Consider the following 14915-nt stretch of genomic DNA (forward strand, 5'->3'; position numbering starts at 1 on the left):
GATGGCAACATATCATACTCATAGTTATAATTGTAATCATAAAAAATATACATTTTTAAATGGCTAAAAGATAAATAATATACTATCTGTTGTTTACAGGGAACTCACTCTACAACTAAAGATGAGGATGGGTGGAAAAAGGACTGGGAGGGAGAAATATACAATTTTAAATATGCTATTGGACTAAAAACTGATTTAGCTAATTAATCTATATTGTCCAAATAATGATGATCCACACTTCTTTGGAAATATATAAAGTCATCTGTTGAGCTCACAAGTAACAAATCCATTTTTCATTATGGTGGGAGATTATATACAGTTTTAAGTATCTCAATGGATCATAAAGGAAATCACATAACACACTATCACCCTCATACACTTAAGATCACACATATCATGGATACATTAGAACTAGTGGATAATATGCAGGCTAAAAAACCCTGACCTAGTGAGATAAACATGGAGGAGGCTTAATCAAGCTCGCCATTTTGACTACTTCCTTGTGTCATTCTCGCTGGCACATAAAGTTTAAAAAAAAGTGTTGATAGGAGACCAAATGCGATCGGACCACCATCTAATTGGCCTCCATATAACTCTTACTGAATTTCCACGTGGACGGGGGTATTGGAAATATAATCAATGCTTATTGGATGACAATTTGTTCTTAACTTGTAACGACGTGCGCTGAGAGTCGGGAAGCAAGTTCAGGGAGTGAGTGTTTTAATAAATAAACAGAACATAAAACAAAACAAGAAACTCAAACAGCACACAGACAAGAAACAGAAACAATGACGCCTGGGGAAGGAACCAAAGGGAGTGACATATATAGAGAAGGTAATCAGGGAAGTGATGGAGTCCAGGCGAGTCTGACGACACGAAGGTACGCATAACGATGGTGAAAGGTGTGCACCATAACGAGCAGCCTGGTGACCTAGAGGCTGGAGAGGGAGCACACGTGACATAACTTAGACAAAATAATTAATAATTGATTTTTTTCTGAACAACATACTGTAGGTACAGCAGAACCCCTTATTGTATGGGACACTTTGAAATGTACTTTTAGAGGCCATTAAAACAAAAGCAGTTTCAATAAAGGAAAGAGAATAAATAACAGCACAGGTAGATAGCAATAAAAACTGTTCTATAGAGGCATAAAATAAGTTAGAGGAAAAACAAAAATAATTGAAGGAACTTATTCCAGAATGATCAAGTGTAATTTATTACAAAAACAAAGTGAATTGGATGGAAAATTATGAAAAATGCATCACATTTTTCTTGAATCTTCTACATAGAAATGCTACCAAAAGTAATTTACAGAAACTCGTTACAAATGCCGGAGTCATCCACGATTCACCAAATTATATTTTGAAAGAGGAAGCATAATAGTTTATTTTTAGTCTCCTCCATTTCAATTGAATGATGTTAACTGTAAGGACGGTAATAATAATAGTAATAATCTAAAATTAACAAATGTACAGAAAGACCTGTATGAAGGCCAACTCACAACTTCTTGAGGCAATTAAATCCTTTCAGTCTGGAAAAACACGAGGGCTTGATGGTATACCAGTAGAGGTATATCAGACCTTTTTTGATGTACTCAAAGATCCATTATTAGCATGTTTTAACTACTCTTATAAAGACTGTCAGGTACTCAGCAAGAAGGTCTGATTTCATTACTACTGGTAGTAAGTATAAAGATCCAGTCCATTTAAAAAACTGGAGGCCTCTTACACTGCAATGTTGCGATGCGAAAATCCTGGCGAAATGCATAGCACATAGAATTAAAAGTTTTTTTACCAGATATTGTTCATCCTGATTTGACAGGTTTTTAACATGGATAATATATTGGAGATAATATGTGACAATTATTTGAGACAATATAACATAATGAAACATCAAAGATACCAGGCCTGGTCTTTATAGCAGATTTTGGAAAGGCTTTTGATAAAGTACGACTAGAATTTATATATTTTAATTTTGGTGAATCTCTTATACCATGGGTTAAAGTTATGTATAGCATAAAATTGTAAATAATTTGTAAAATAGTAAATAATGGTTACGTCTCAGAAAGTGTTGCCCTGTCAAGCAGAGTAAACAAGACTGTGTGTTGTCTCCATAACTATTTATTATGGCCATCGAAATGCTAGTTATTAAAATTAGATCCAACAAGAACATCAAGAGGTTAGAAATTCAGGGGTTAAACACAAAAGTGTCAATGTATGCCAATGACTAAAGTCTCTTCTTAAGTCTGCAATCTGGATCCCTGCATGGTCTCACTGCAGATCTAGATCACTTTTCTAGCCTATCTGGACTAAAACCCAATTATGAGAAGTGCACCATATTACGTATTGAATCGTTAAAAGATACAATCTCTACACTGCCTTGCAGTTTACAAATAAAATGGGCTGATGGTGAAGTAGACATACTTGGTATTTATATCTCTAAAATTATAAATGAACATACCACAACCAATTTCAATAGAAAGTTGGTAAAATTAGACAAGATTCTGCACCCATGGAGAGGTAAATACCTGTCTATTTATGGAAAAATCACATTGATTAACTCTTTGGTCCTATCACAGTTTACTTACCTACAAATGGTGCTGCCTAATCCAGACCACTCGTATTTTAAATCATATGAGCAAATAATATTTCACTTTATTTGGAACGCTAAGCAAGACAAAATTAAAAGTGAATATTTATATAATGAATATGAGTTTGGGGGCTGAAATGTTTCAATATTAAAGCATTAAACCGCTCACTAAAAGCTTCACTCATACATATGTTATACTTAAACCCGAACTGGTTCTCCAGTAGATTATTAAGAAAGGCCACGAAGTGGTAGGCCACAAAAGCTCACAGAACGGGACCACCGAGTGAAGCGCATACCGTGTAAAAATAGTGTACAAATCGTCTATCCTCGGTTTCAACTCTCACTGACGAATTCCAAATTGCCTCTGGAAGCAACTTGCCTCTGGAAGCACAATAACTGTTTGTTTGTTAGCTTCATGAAATTCATGAAATGGATTTCCATGACCGAGCCAAACCTGAGATCACCATGCGCAATGCCAAGCGTCAGTTGGAGTGGTGTAAAGCTTGCCACCATTGGACTCTGGAGCAGTGGAAACACGTTCTCTGGAGTGACAAGTCACGCTTCACCATCTGGCAGTCCGAAGGACAAATCTGGGTTTGGCGGATGCTAGGAGAATGCTACCTGCCCCAATGCATAGTTTGATGGAGGAGGAAGAATGATCTGGGGCTGTTTTTCATGGTTCTGGCTAGGCCCCTTAGTTCCAGTGAAGGGAAATATTCCTGCTACAGCATAGAATGACATTTTAAACAATTCTGTGCTTCCAACTTTGTGACAACAGTTTGGGGAAGGCCCTTTCCTGTTTCAGCATGACAATGCCCCCGTGCACAAATCGAGGTCCAAACAGAAATGTTTTGTCGAGATCGGTGTGGCAGAACTTGACTGGCCTGCACAGAGCCCTGACCTCAACCCCATCAAACACTTTTGGGATGAATTGGAACGCTGACTGCGAGTCAGGCATTTTCACCCAACATGAGTGCCCAACCTCACTAATGCTCTTGGGGCTGAATGGAAGTAAGTCCCCGCAGTAATGTTCCAACATGTAGTGGAAAGCCTTCCCAGAAGAGTGAAGGCTGTTATAGCAGCAAAAGCGGGATCAACTCCATATTAATGCCCATGATATTGGAATGAGATGTTCGACGAGCAGGTATCCACATACTTTTGGTCATGTAGTGTATGGGAACTGTTACAAAAAACAACACTTTATTCAACACGTCAAGTTTTTCAATTTAAATTATTATACAAAATTCTTGCCACCAACAGAATGCTATATATATGGGGCATATAACAATCTAAACTCTGCAGATTTTGCTGCGAAGAGACAGAATCATTAGACCATTTATTCCGGTATAGTCCCTATGTAGCTTGTTTCTGGTCACATGTTCATGAATGGCAAAAAAATCACAACATTCATTTAAAATGTATCCTACAAATAGCAGTGTCGGGCGATTTGGAAAGCCATAGTCAATCCATCAACAATAGTATAATAACTTTTAAAGGATTTCATATTTTTCTCACAATCTGTGGATATAATGCGATTAAAAAGGTTAAAAATGAATGTAAAACATCACAGCACAGTATGGCACATGGAAACCAAACAAGGGTGGTCAAAGATGATAGGTGGGTCGGGCTGAGAGTTGCTGAGGGGTGGGATTAAGGAGATTATAATCAGTAATCATATTATTGAAAACACTACATACCAGAGTAAAATCTAATGTATGTACAGTACCAGTCAAAAGTTTGGACACACCTAGTCATTCCAGGGTTTTTCTTTATTTTTGCTATTTTCTACATTGTAGAATAATAGTGAAGACATGAAAACTATGAAATAACACATATGGAATCATGTAGTAACCAGAAAAGTGTTAAACAAATCAAAATATATTTTCGATTTTAGATTCTTCAAAGTAGCCACCCTTTGCCTTGATGACAGCTTTGCACACGTTTGGCTCCCAGACCATGAGAAACAAGATTCTCTGGTCTGAAGAAACCAAGATTGAACTCTTTGGCCTGAATGCCAAGCGTTACATCTGGAGGAAACCTGGCACCATCCCTACAGTGAAGCATGGTGGTGGCAGCATCATGCTGTGGGGGATGATTTCAGTGGCAGGGACTGGGAGACTAGTCAGGATCGAGGCAAAGATCCTTAATGAAAACCTGCTCCAGAGTGCTCAGGACCTCAGACTGGAGTAATGGTTCACCTTCCAACAGGACAACAACCTTAAGCACACAGCCAAGACAATGCAGAAGTGGCTTCGGGACAAGTCTCTGAATGTGCTTGAGTGGCCCAGCCAGATCCCAGACTTGAACCCGATCAAACAGCTCTGAAGAGACCTGAAAATAGCTATGCAGCAACGCTCCCCATCCAACCTGACAGAGCTTGAGAGGATCTGCAGAGAAGAATGGGAGAAACTCCCAAATACAGGTGTGCTAAGCTTGTAGTGTCATACTCAAGACGACTCGAGGCTGTAAATGCTGCCAAAGGTGCTTCAACAAAGTACTAAGTAAAGGGTCTGAGTACTTATGTAAATGTGATTTTTCCATTTTTATTTTTAATAAATTAGCAAAAATGTAAAAAAAAGTGTTGTTTTGTTATTATGGGGCATTGTGGGTAGATTAAAATGAATTTAATCAATTTTAGAATAAGGTTGCAAAAATTCAAGGGATATGAATACTTTACGAATGCACTGTATGTGTATGTAGAGTATATATGCATGTGTGTATGTATATGAAATTTTACATTGAGCTATCATATGTTATTTGGGGGTGGGGGGGGGCAAAAAGAACATGATATGTTTTTTTATTATTTTTTATTATTATTTACCCATCTCTCTTCGGAGGACAAAAATAGCTGTTTTTGTTTTATAGCTTTTTTGTAAAAGCACTTATTTATTCAGTAGTGTTTTTATTTATGTATTTTACTTGAGTTAGATATACATACATTTTACATACATGGTCCTATTATATATATAAAACCCTCTTAGGCCTCACTCCCCCCTATCTGAGATATCTACTGCAGCCCTCACCCTCCACATACAACACCATTCTGCCAGTCACATTCTGTTAAAGGTCCTCAAAGAACACAATTCCCTGGGTCGCTTGTCTTTTCAGTTCGCTGCAGCTAGCGACTGAAACGAGCTGCAACAAACACTCAAACTGGACAGTTTTATCTCAATCTCTTCATTCAAAGACTCAATCATGGACACTTGACAGTTGTGGCTGCTTCACGTGATGTATTGTTGTCTCTACCTTCTTGCCCTTTGTGCTGTTGTCTGTGCCCAATAATGTTTGTACCATGTTTTGTGCTGCTACCATGTTGTGCTGCTGCCATGTTGTGTTGCTACCATGTTGTTGTCATGTTGTGTTGCTACCATGCTGTGTTGTCATGTGTTTCTGCCATGCTATGCTGTTGTCTTACTGTAGGTCTCTCTTTATGTAGCGTTGTGGTGTCTCTTTTGTCTCTCTCTTGGGCTCCCGAGTGGTGCAGCTTTCTAAGCCTATGCATCTCATTGCAAGAGGTGTCACTACAGTCCCTGGTTTGAATCCAGGCTGTATCATATCTGGCCGTGATTGGGAATCCAATCGGGCGGCGCACCATTGGCCCAGCGTCATCCAGGTTTGGCCGGGGTAGGCCGTCATTGTAAATAAGAATTTGTTCTTAATTGACTTGCCCACTTAAAGAAAAGGTAAAAAGAATGGCGTGATGTGAGTTTTGCCATATATTTTTATTTCCTACTTAATTTTTAATCCCAGCCCCCGTGTCACGTCCTGAGCATAGTAAGCTGTTATTTACTTTGGTAGAGTAGGTCAGGGCGTGACAGGGGGGGTTTCTAGTTTAGTTTTTCTATGTTGTTATGTTCTAGTTTTGTATTTCTATGTTGGGTTGTTCTAGTTTTGTATTTCTATGTTGGGCTTTGTTTGGGATGATCTCCAATTAGAGGCAGCTGGTCATCATTGTCTCTAATTGGAGGTCATATTTAAGTTGGTGTTTATCCCACCTGGGTTTGTGGGAGATTCATTTTGAGTAGTGTATGTTTCACCTCTGCGTCACGGTTTGTTGTTTTTGTTAGTTCAGTTTATTGTTTATGTATCGCATACTTTCACGCTGAAAATAAAATGTGGAACGACACACGCTGCACTTTGGTCCGACTCTTCCTGTGACACCCCGTCCCCGCAGGAGGCCTTTTGCCTTTTGGTAGGCCGTCATTGTAAATAAAAAATGTGTTCTTAACTGACATGCCTAGTTAAATAAAGGTTCAATAAAAAAATGTATAGGAAATATATACTGTACAGCATTCACATGACAATATATGCTACATACAGTACATACATACAATATATGCTACATACACACCTAGTCATTCAAGGGTTTTACTAGATTTCTACATTGTAGAATAATAGTGAATACATGAAAACTATGAAATAACACATGGAATCATGTAGTAAGCAAATTTGTTTTTAACAAATTAAAATATATTTTAGATTCTTCAAAGTAGCCACCCTTGGCCTTGATGACAGATTTGCACACTCACTATTCTAAAATAAAGAAAATAATACAAATAAAGAAAACCCTTGAATGCGTAGCTGTGTCCAAACTTTTGACTGGTACTGTATATACTGTACCTTACTTTGCTCATAATGATGAAATGTTACAAGAATTGTCAATCTGTGAGAAAAAGAAGCCTACACACAGTTTGATATCAGGTTTGCGATTATCCCAGCACCAGTACACTTTTTGAATGTGTATATCATTGCCTTGTTTTTAAAGACTTAGATCTATCTAATCTACGGTATACCATTCATTGAGTTTATAGATGGTGTGTGGTGCCCGAGTGGTTTTCAGCACAACTGTGTAAGGGGCCACTGATGAGACAGGGTATAGGGCCCCTTTGGCTCCTATTGTGTGATTGATTTACAGGCACTAGTCAGAGCTATGGATAAGGGGTGCTTAGTCTCTGTAAATACAGGGGCCACAATTTCATATTTGTTGTGTTGTGTATATCAACATTACATCAATTACCAAAGCAAATTGAACATACATTTGTGGAGGAATGCACATTGTTGGCTTGCTTTCTTCCCAGGGTTGCTCCCATCTGTTTCTGTTATACATTAGGAGACTGTGCTAGAGATCATCCTCAGTGTTTTCAAGTTGAAAGGTAGGTTACTGTTCTATTTTCAGTGAGGACTTTCATCTGTGTTACTTCATATTCTATCATCATTTTTAGTGTCAGTTGATCAGCTTGAAAAAAAAGGAGTATTGCCAAATCTTCCATTTGGTACTTGGATTTCACTTTGCTCCCTATAACACCTTCTCAACTCAGTATTTGTCTCAATGTGTAACAGTGCCTGTAATATATCAGCAACTCCTCTTAGTTTCTGCCTGTTCTATGTAAGACATAGAGATGTTACCATTGCACAAAGATTGGCCAAGTTCACATTTTCTCATTATTCAAAAGGAACAAAATGTAGCATCTTTACCCTGTTACGGATCCTTTATGGTGAATACTCTCACCACGACCTCGGCTGACATCAGGGTTTCTCATTCTTGCTCAGTGATCTCATGTGTATACTTAGTGTCGCAGACTTGGCGGAGTCTCTATAAATACAGTAAACTTCTCCTCAGAGGGGAGACGTATCGGCATAGCATAGATGAGCTGTCTGTCTAACCCCGCCTCCTTCCCACTGCCCACCCCGCAAAGTACAAAGTTGGGGGCATACTGCTCAACACACGTCTCTCTGTGTTTCGGTATTCCTCAGTTCAGAAGATGGTTTTCTAATGCGCTGTCTAAACCGGGTTAATTGTGGCAAGTGTGTCATGGTGATATCCATCACTCAAAACTGTCTCACCTCTATGTGTGTGGCATACCTTTTAGTGATGGGGGGAAATCAATACAATTACATATCGCAATATTATTTTTGGCCGATATTATATTACTATTTGACTCCAAGTATCGATTTGTAAAAAAAGTTATATATTTGTTAAAACCTGTTGGGGGCAGGGGGCAGTATTTTCACGGCCGGATGAAAAACATACCCAATTTAAACAGGTTACTACTCTGGCCCAGAAAATAGAATATGCATATTATTAGTAGATTTGGATAGAAAACGCTCTGAAGTTTCTAAAACGGTTTGAATGGTGTCTGTGAGTATAACAGAACTCATATGGCAGGCAAAAAAACGGAGAAAAATTGAATCAAGAAGTGGGAGAAATTAGAAATGTAGTTTTTGTTTTGAATCCCTTGAAAAACTACAGTGACATAGGATTTACGTTGCACCTTCTAACTCTTCCATTGGCTGTCAACAATCTTTAGGAACTGGTTTCATCCGTCACCTGTTACTGGGCAGAAAATTGTGGCTCAGTCAATCACTGGCCAGTCTGAGGACAGGTGTCTTATGACACGCGTGCACATGACTTCGTTGTTTTTTATTTTTCTTCCGGGATGAATACCTATTGCCCGGTTGTAAAATTATCGTTTGACGTGTTTCTACAAACGGTAATGGAACTTTGAACATTTCATCTATGGATTTGCTCCACGCCACATGGCATTGTAAAGTGTTCTGGATGGGTCAACAAAACGGACGTATTTGGACATAAATGATGGACTTTGCAGAACAAATGAACATTTCTTGTGGAAGTGGGTGTCCATCCGAGTACATTCTGCCGAAGATCAGCAAAGGTAAGTAAATATTTCGAACATATTTTTAGAGATTTGTCGACGTCGTGGATTGTAGGCTAACTGTATAGCTTAGCATTGAAGGCTAAGTTCTGTACTAAGAATATTGAACAATGTGCTTTTTCCGTAAAGTTATTTTGAAATCTGACAAAGTGGTTGCATAAAGGAGTAGATTATCTCTAATTCTTTAAATAATTGTTATACATTTTGTCAAAGTTTATGAGTTCTTCTGTAAATTAAATGTGCCTATTCACCGGTAGTTATGGGGAGAAAACATTTTCTGAACGTCAAGCCCCAATGTAAAAATTGGGTTTTGGGATATAAATATAAACTTGATCGAACAAAAAATGCATGTATTGTCTAACATGATGTCCTAGGAGTGTCATCTGATGAAGATTGTCAAAGGTTAGTGCTTAATTTTAGCTGTATATCTGGTTTTGTGATGGCTATCCGTGCTTGGAAAATTGCTTTATTTATTTTTTTTGCTAAGGTGCTATGCTAAAATAATCGAATGTTTTGCTTTCACCTGAAAGCCTTTTTGAAATCGGACAATGTGATTGGATTACCGAGTAGAGTATCTTTAAAATGCCGTATAATACTTGAATTTTAATTTTGAGATGATTTTGTTTTGAATTTCGCGCCGTGCTATCTCACTGGTTGTTGTCCAACCAATCCCTTTAGCAGGATTGTGTCCTCTAGAGGTTAATGTTAGTTAGCACTAGTCGTCTGTACCTGCGCCAAAACTCAGGTATTTTTCTTCCTATAACTTGTTCTTCATCTTCTTTATAAATAGTGAGCCAACATGTTTTCAGCACTTTTATTTCCCTGACTGATCAAAAATAGTTTTCTCATGCTCCCCTTTGTCTCTCTGCAGCAGACATAGTGAGCAATATGTTTGGGACATCAAATTGCAGTATTGAATCGCAATACATATAGAATTGTGAGAATCGCAATACATATCATACCGGCACCTTAGTATCATAATAATTTTGTAACTGGAGGTCCGTGGCAATTCCCAGCCCTACCATTAAGGGTGGCAGTCGTTCCTCTCACAAAAGCTTAGGTACGATAGAGTGAATAATACCTATGAATCAATCCCACTATTAAGATTTTGATGCGTTTGCATCTAAAAGCTGTATTGCTATAGTAGGTTACATGGCCGAGGCTGAAATCAATAAACAACAGTGTTCAAAAGAACACACAATATTGGATTATTCATTTATCCAACAACGTTTAGGCAGTCTTGTAAAGGACAAAACTATACCCATTTTACTAGATCTGGTTACATTTTTTGTTGAAGATCTAGCCATATCGTTTTTGCCACAAAACCACCAAATGAGTCTTTAGCTTCTGTAAGAGGAAACCATGTGGGAGAACTGGATGACCTCTTTGCTCCAGACCGGACAGATGTTTCTCCTCATCTTATTTATACAAGTAATTTCAAATTGGGTCCTAATACCCTACCTCTGTATCCTTCGTTGTTTAGTTTAGCTCGAAAGGCAAAAGCTCATTCTCATGTGTGCGCCCAGAAACAAGGTGCAGTTTCTTTCTGCAAGTGAAGCAAGTATTCACCGTCCCATGTCTTTGCTGGGAACTCTAGCTCAGATGGGCACAGATATCTGTGTGGCTCGTTTTAGCCAGTTGAGCTTGATACACAACCACCGCTTCATCCAACTTGAAATGCAGCTCAGTGTTGTCCTTCTCCAGCAGCATGCCCATGATCTTCTTAGACCAACAGGGGTGCTTGGGGGGTAGAGATGCTTACCTGGAGGGGGGGGGGGGAGAGAATAAAACAAACCATCAGAAAGGACCACACACCGGATGATAGAAAAATCCTGAATGAGGCAAATTATCCTCCAATGCACTTTGAGAGGTAGGTAAGGAATTGGAGGGAATGAGTACGAAGCAAGCAAGGACCTTTGGCCGCCCACATGAAAATATACGACAATATACTATGGTCTAAATACTGTAGTATTACTGTATTGTATACTATAGTAGTCACTGTAGTGTTTTTGCAGAATTTACTGTAGATTTACTTTCGGTTTGGTACACCAGCTTCAAACAGCTGAAAATGCAATATTTTTGGTTATGGAAAATATGTTTCACAGCGGTTTAGATGGTACAATGATTTTTTACACAATGACTGCTTGTTTTGTCACATAAACTGAAATTAGGTGAACTATTAGAATCTAAACAACCAGGAAATGGCGGAACAATTTCAGCATATTGCACCTTTAAATGTTTTTTATTGTTATTTTCAACAAATTTTGTGGTTGTATTGTTTTTAAATAGTCAAATAAAATCTATCAATCAATAGATACTACAGTGTGGAGAATTGTATACTACAAAATTAGATTGTAATCACTACATGATCAAGGGGGAACCTCAGAGGAAATCATTGGTGTGAGCTCGCCAAGGACAGCACGTTCAAATGAAAACGTCATCAGCAAAGCTAGCAATAAAGCTAGCTAGCAGTCTAATCGATCTAATAATTATAAAGTAAGCACTACGTGATCGAGGGATGCTACAGTGTGTAGTGTAGTATTCTCCAGTGTAAGCACTACTGGGGGAAATCCGACCTGAGTTAAGAGCGTGCAAATGGAACGCAATTCCCATTTTATGCACTTTACTTTCTACACCTATTCTGACCTTGAACTTAATCAAGCATTGGAATAGTATGCTACTCACCCTCTATTCGTTGGGGGTGGAGATCAAAGAAATTAAAGTGTGTCGGAAGTGTCTACAGATACGCAGTATTCTGACCTTGACTTAACTACGGGATTGGTATCCCCCCGCGGGACGGTTGAGCTAACGTAGGCTAATGTGATTAGCATGAGGTTGTAAGTAACAAGAACATTTCCCAGGACATAGACATCTGATATGGGCAGAAAGCTTAAATTATTGTTAATCTAGCTGCACTGTCCAATTTACAGTAGCTATTACAGTGAAAGAATGCCATGCTATTGTTTGAGGAGAGTGCACAATTATGAACTTGAAAATGTATTAGGCACATTTGGGCAGTCTTGATACAACCTTTTGAACAGATATGCAATGGTTCATTGGATCAGTCTAAAACTTTGCACATACACTGGTGCCATCTAGTGGCCAAAATCTAAATTGCACCTAGGCTGGAATAATACATTATGGCCTTTCTCTTGCGTTTCAAAGATGCTGGTACAAAAACAACGCATGTTTTTTTCTTTGTATTATCTTTTACCAGATTTAATGTATTATATTCTCCTACATTAATTTCACATTTCCACAAACTTCAAAGTGTTTCCTTTCAAATGGTATCAAGAATATGCATATCCTTGCTTCGGGTCCTGAGCTACAGGCAGTTAGATTTGGGTATATCATTTTAGGCGAAAATTGAAAAAAAGGGTCAGATCCTAATAAGTTGAATTCCCTCACAATTCCACCACCTTCAAACTTAATGAACTGATCAATAAGGTCGAGCAACCTGTCGGTTGCAATTGGAACAATATGTGACTCACCACCTGGATTTGGTTTTACGTAGCAAATTTTGAATTTCATTCAGAGCTCAGAGTTACAAAATGGTATACTACACACAGCATTTTTGATGGGTCATGTCAAAGAAATGCTATAACCCTCAGCCACATCCAGTGGTGTAAAAAGTACTAAATTGTCATACTTGAGTAAAAGTATAAATCATTTCAAATTCCTTATATTAAACCAAATGGCACAATTGTATTTTTTTTAAACAGCCAGGGAACAATGTACCTAAGTATTAAAAGTAAAAATATAAACCATTTCAACTTCCTTATAATACGCAAACCAGACGGCACAATTGTATTATTTTTTATTGATGGATAGCCAGGGGCACACTCCAACACTCAGACATAATTTACAAACGAAGCATGTGTTTAGTGAATCTGCCAGATCAGAGGCAGTATGGATGACCAGGGATGTTCTCTTGATAAGTGTTTGAATTGTACAGTTTTCCTGTCAAAATGTAACAAGTACATTCGGGTGACAAGGAAAATATATGGCGTAAAAAGTACATAATTTTCTTTACAAATGTAGTTAAGTAAAAGTTGCCAAAAATATAAATTGTATGGTAATGTACAGATACCACAAAAAAACTACTTAAGTAGTACTTTAAAGTATTTTTACTTAAGTACTTTACATCACTGCCCAAATTCCTTCACACCAGTACATTAGCATACTTTATATACTGTTACGCATGTACGTATCACATAGTATTACATACATAAGTTAAGTCCATGCAACCTGAGTTGAAACCTGAGTGAGGTGCACATGTACAGTACATAAACACATGCATGCGCCATATATTTAAGTTGTGGACACTTGATACAGTCACATGATATTGTTGCGGTATGTCACAAAATCATGTAACGACCACACATATCAATATTCATTTTATTTATCAATATTTTGCTGTCTTGCTAAGTGGATGGTCTCTACAGAAGGTGTAAATGGTACAGCCAAATGGTTACTTGCATATTAGCAATATCAGAAATAGATAGTGTCAATATAAATAAAATATACAGTATTTACAAGAACAATAACCATATCAGTGATAGACGAGGTAGTTATATGCATACAATCAGTGGCTGAGCAACAGGATAGAAAAAAATTGCAGCAACGTATGGCGCGTGTTAGGAGAGAGTCATGTGAATAGAGGCACTGCAGATAGTGCTGATGACTGGTCCGTCCAAACCGCGCATGAACAAAGGAATCTATATTCAGAGAGCCTGTTTCTGTCCTGCCCTTGACTTTGGTGCAGGGCATGTGATGTCCATAGCCTCAAAAATATAGTTTGTCTAGCTGTGTCCAGTCCAGGTGGTGCTTGTACAGGCAGACCATTTATGGGAGGAAGGATGCTAGCGTTGCGCAGCAGCTGAAACCTGGTCCCGACTGAGTCCGAATGCTCCTTGGCGACAACAACACCAGGCTTCAGAGCATCGAAGCTGTAAAACAGGGAATAACAAAAAAAAAATAAGAAGACACTATAACCCTGCACAATTCATCTCCCAAGTTTAGATAAGAATAACCTCATACAAAGAAAATCATTTTTTACCTGAAGTTCTGGTACTGCTTGATCTGTGGCAGTGGTCAGAAGTACGGAATCAGGTGTTGTTGCCAGACAGTTTTCCACCAGCACCGTACTATCCTCCAGTCCAACCAGCTGTGGGATGTTGATCCCTGTCACAGTGCTGTCCTTCACCACACCAGCAATCTCAGACAAAGTATTCACTCTGGTCTTTCTGAAGTGCTGTTTGAGGAGGCCGAAGCACCAGTCAGGGGCAAACTTGGTGTTGCCTATGATCAGGACGTGAAGGTGCAGATTGTGGTACAGTTTGTGCATGGTCCACCAGGCACAATACCAGAGCATAAACTTATTGTTTTGGCCACTGCAGTTATCACAATTCAGGTCCACACGTGTTTTCCCAACTCCATAGTTGAAGAAATTGTGCATGTAGGCAGCTCTCTTTTTGATGACTGTATGACTGGTGGATTAGAGTCAGGCGTGTTCTACTGATTAATGCTGAAAGACAAATTCCAGATACAAATACTTCAGCATTATTATACAATAGATGTGAAATGGCATTCAGAGATGACATCACTACACACAGTTCATACGGGTAATGTTAGCTACTGTAGCTAGCC

This window comes from Salmo salar, chromosome ssa13, assembly GCF_905237065.1.
Source record: "Salmo salar chromosome ssa13, Ssal_v3.1, whole genome shotgun sequence".
In the NCBI taxonomy this organism is placed as follows: domain Eukaryota; kingdom Metazoa; phylum Chordata; class Actinopteri; order Salmoniformes; family Salmonidae; genus Salmo; species Salmo salar.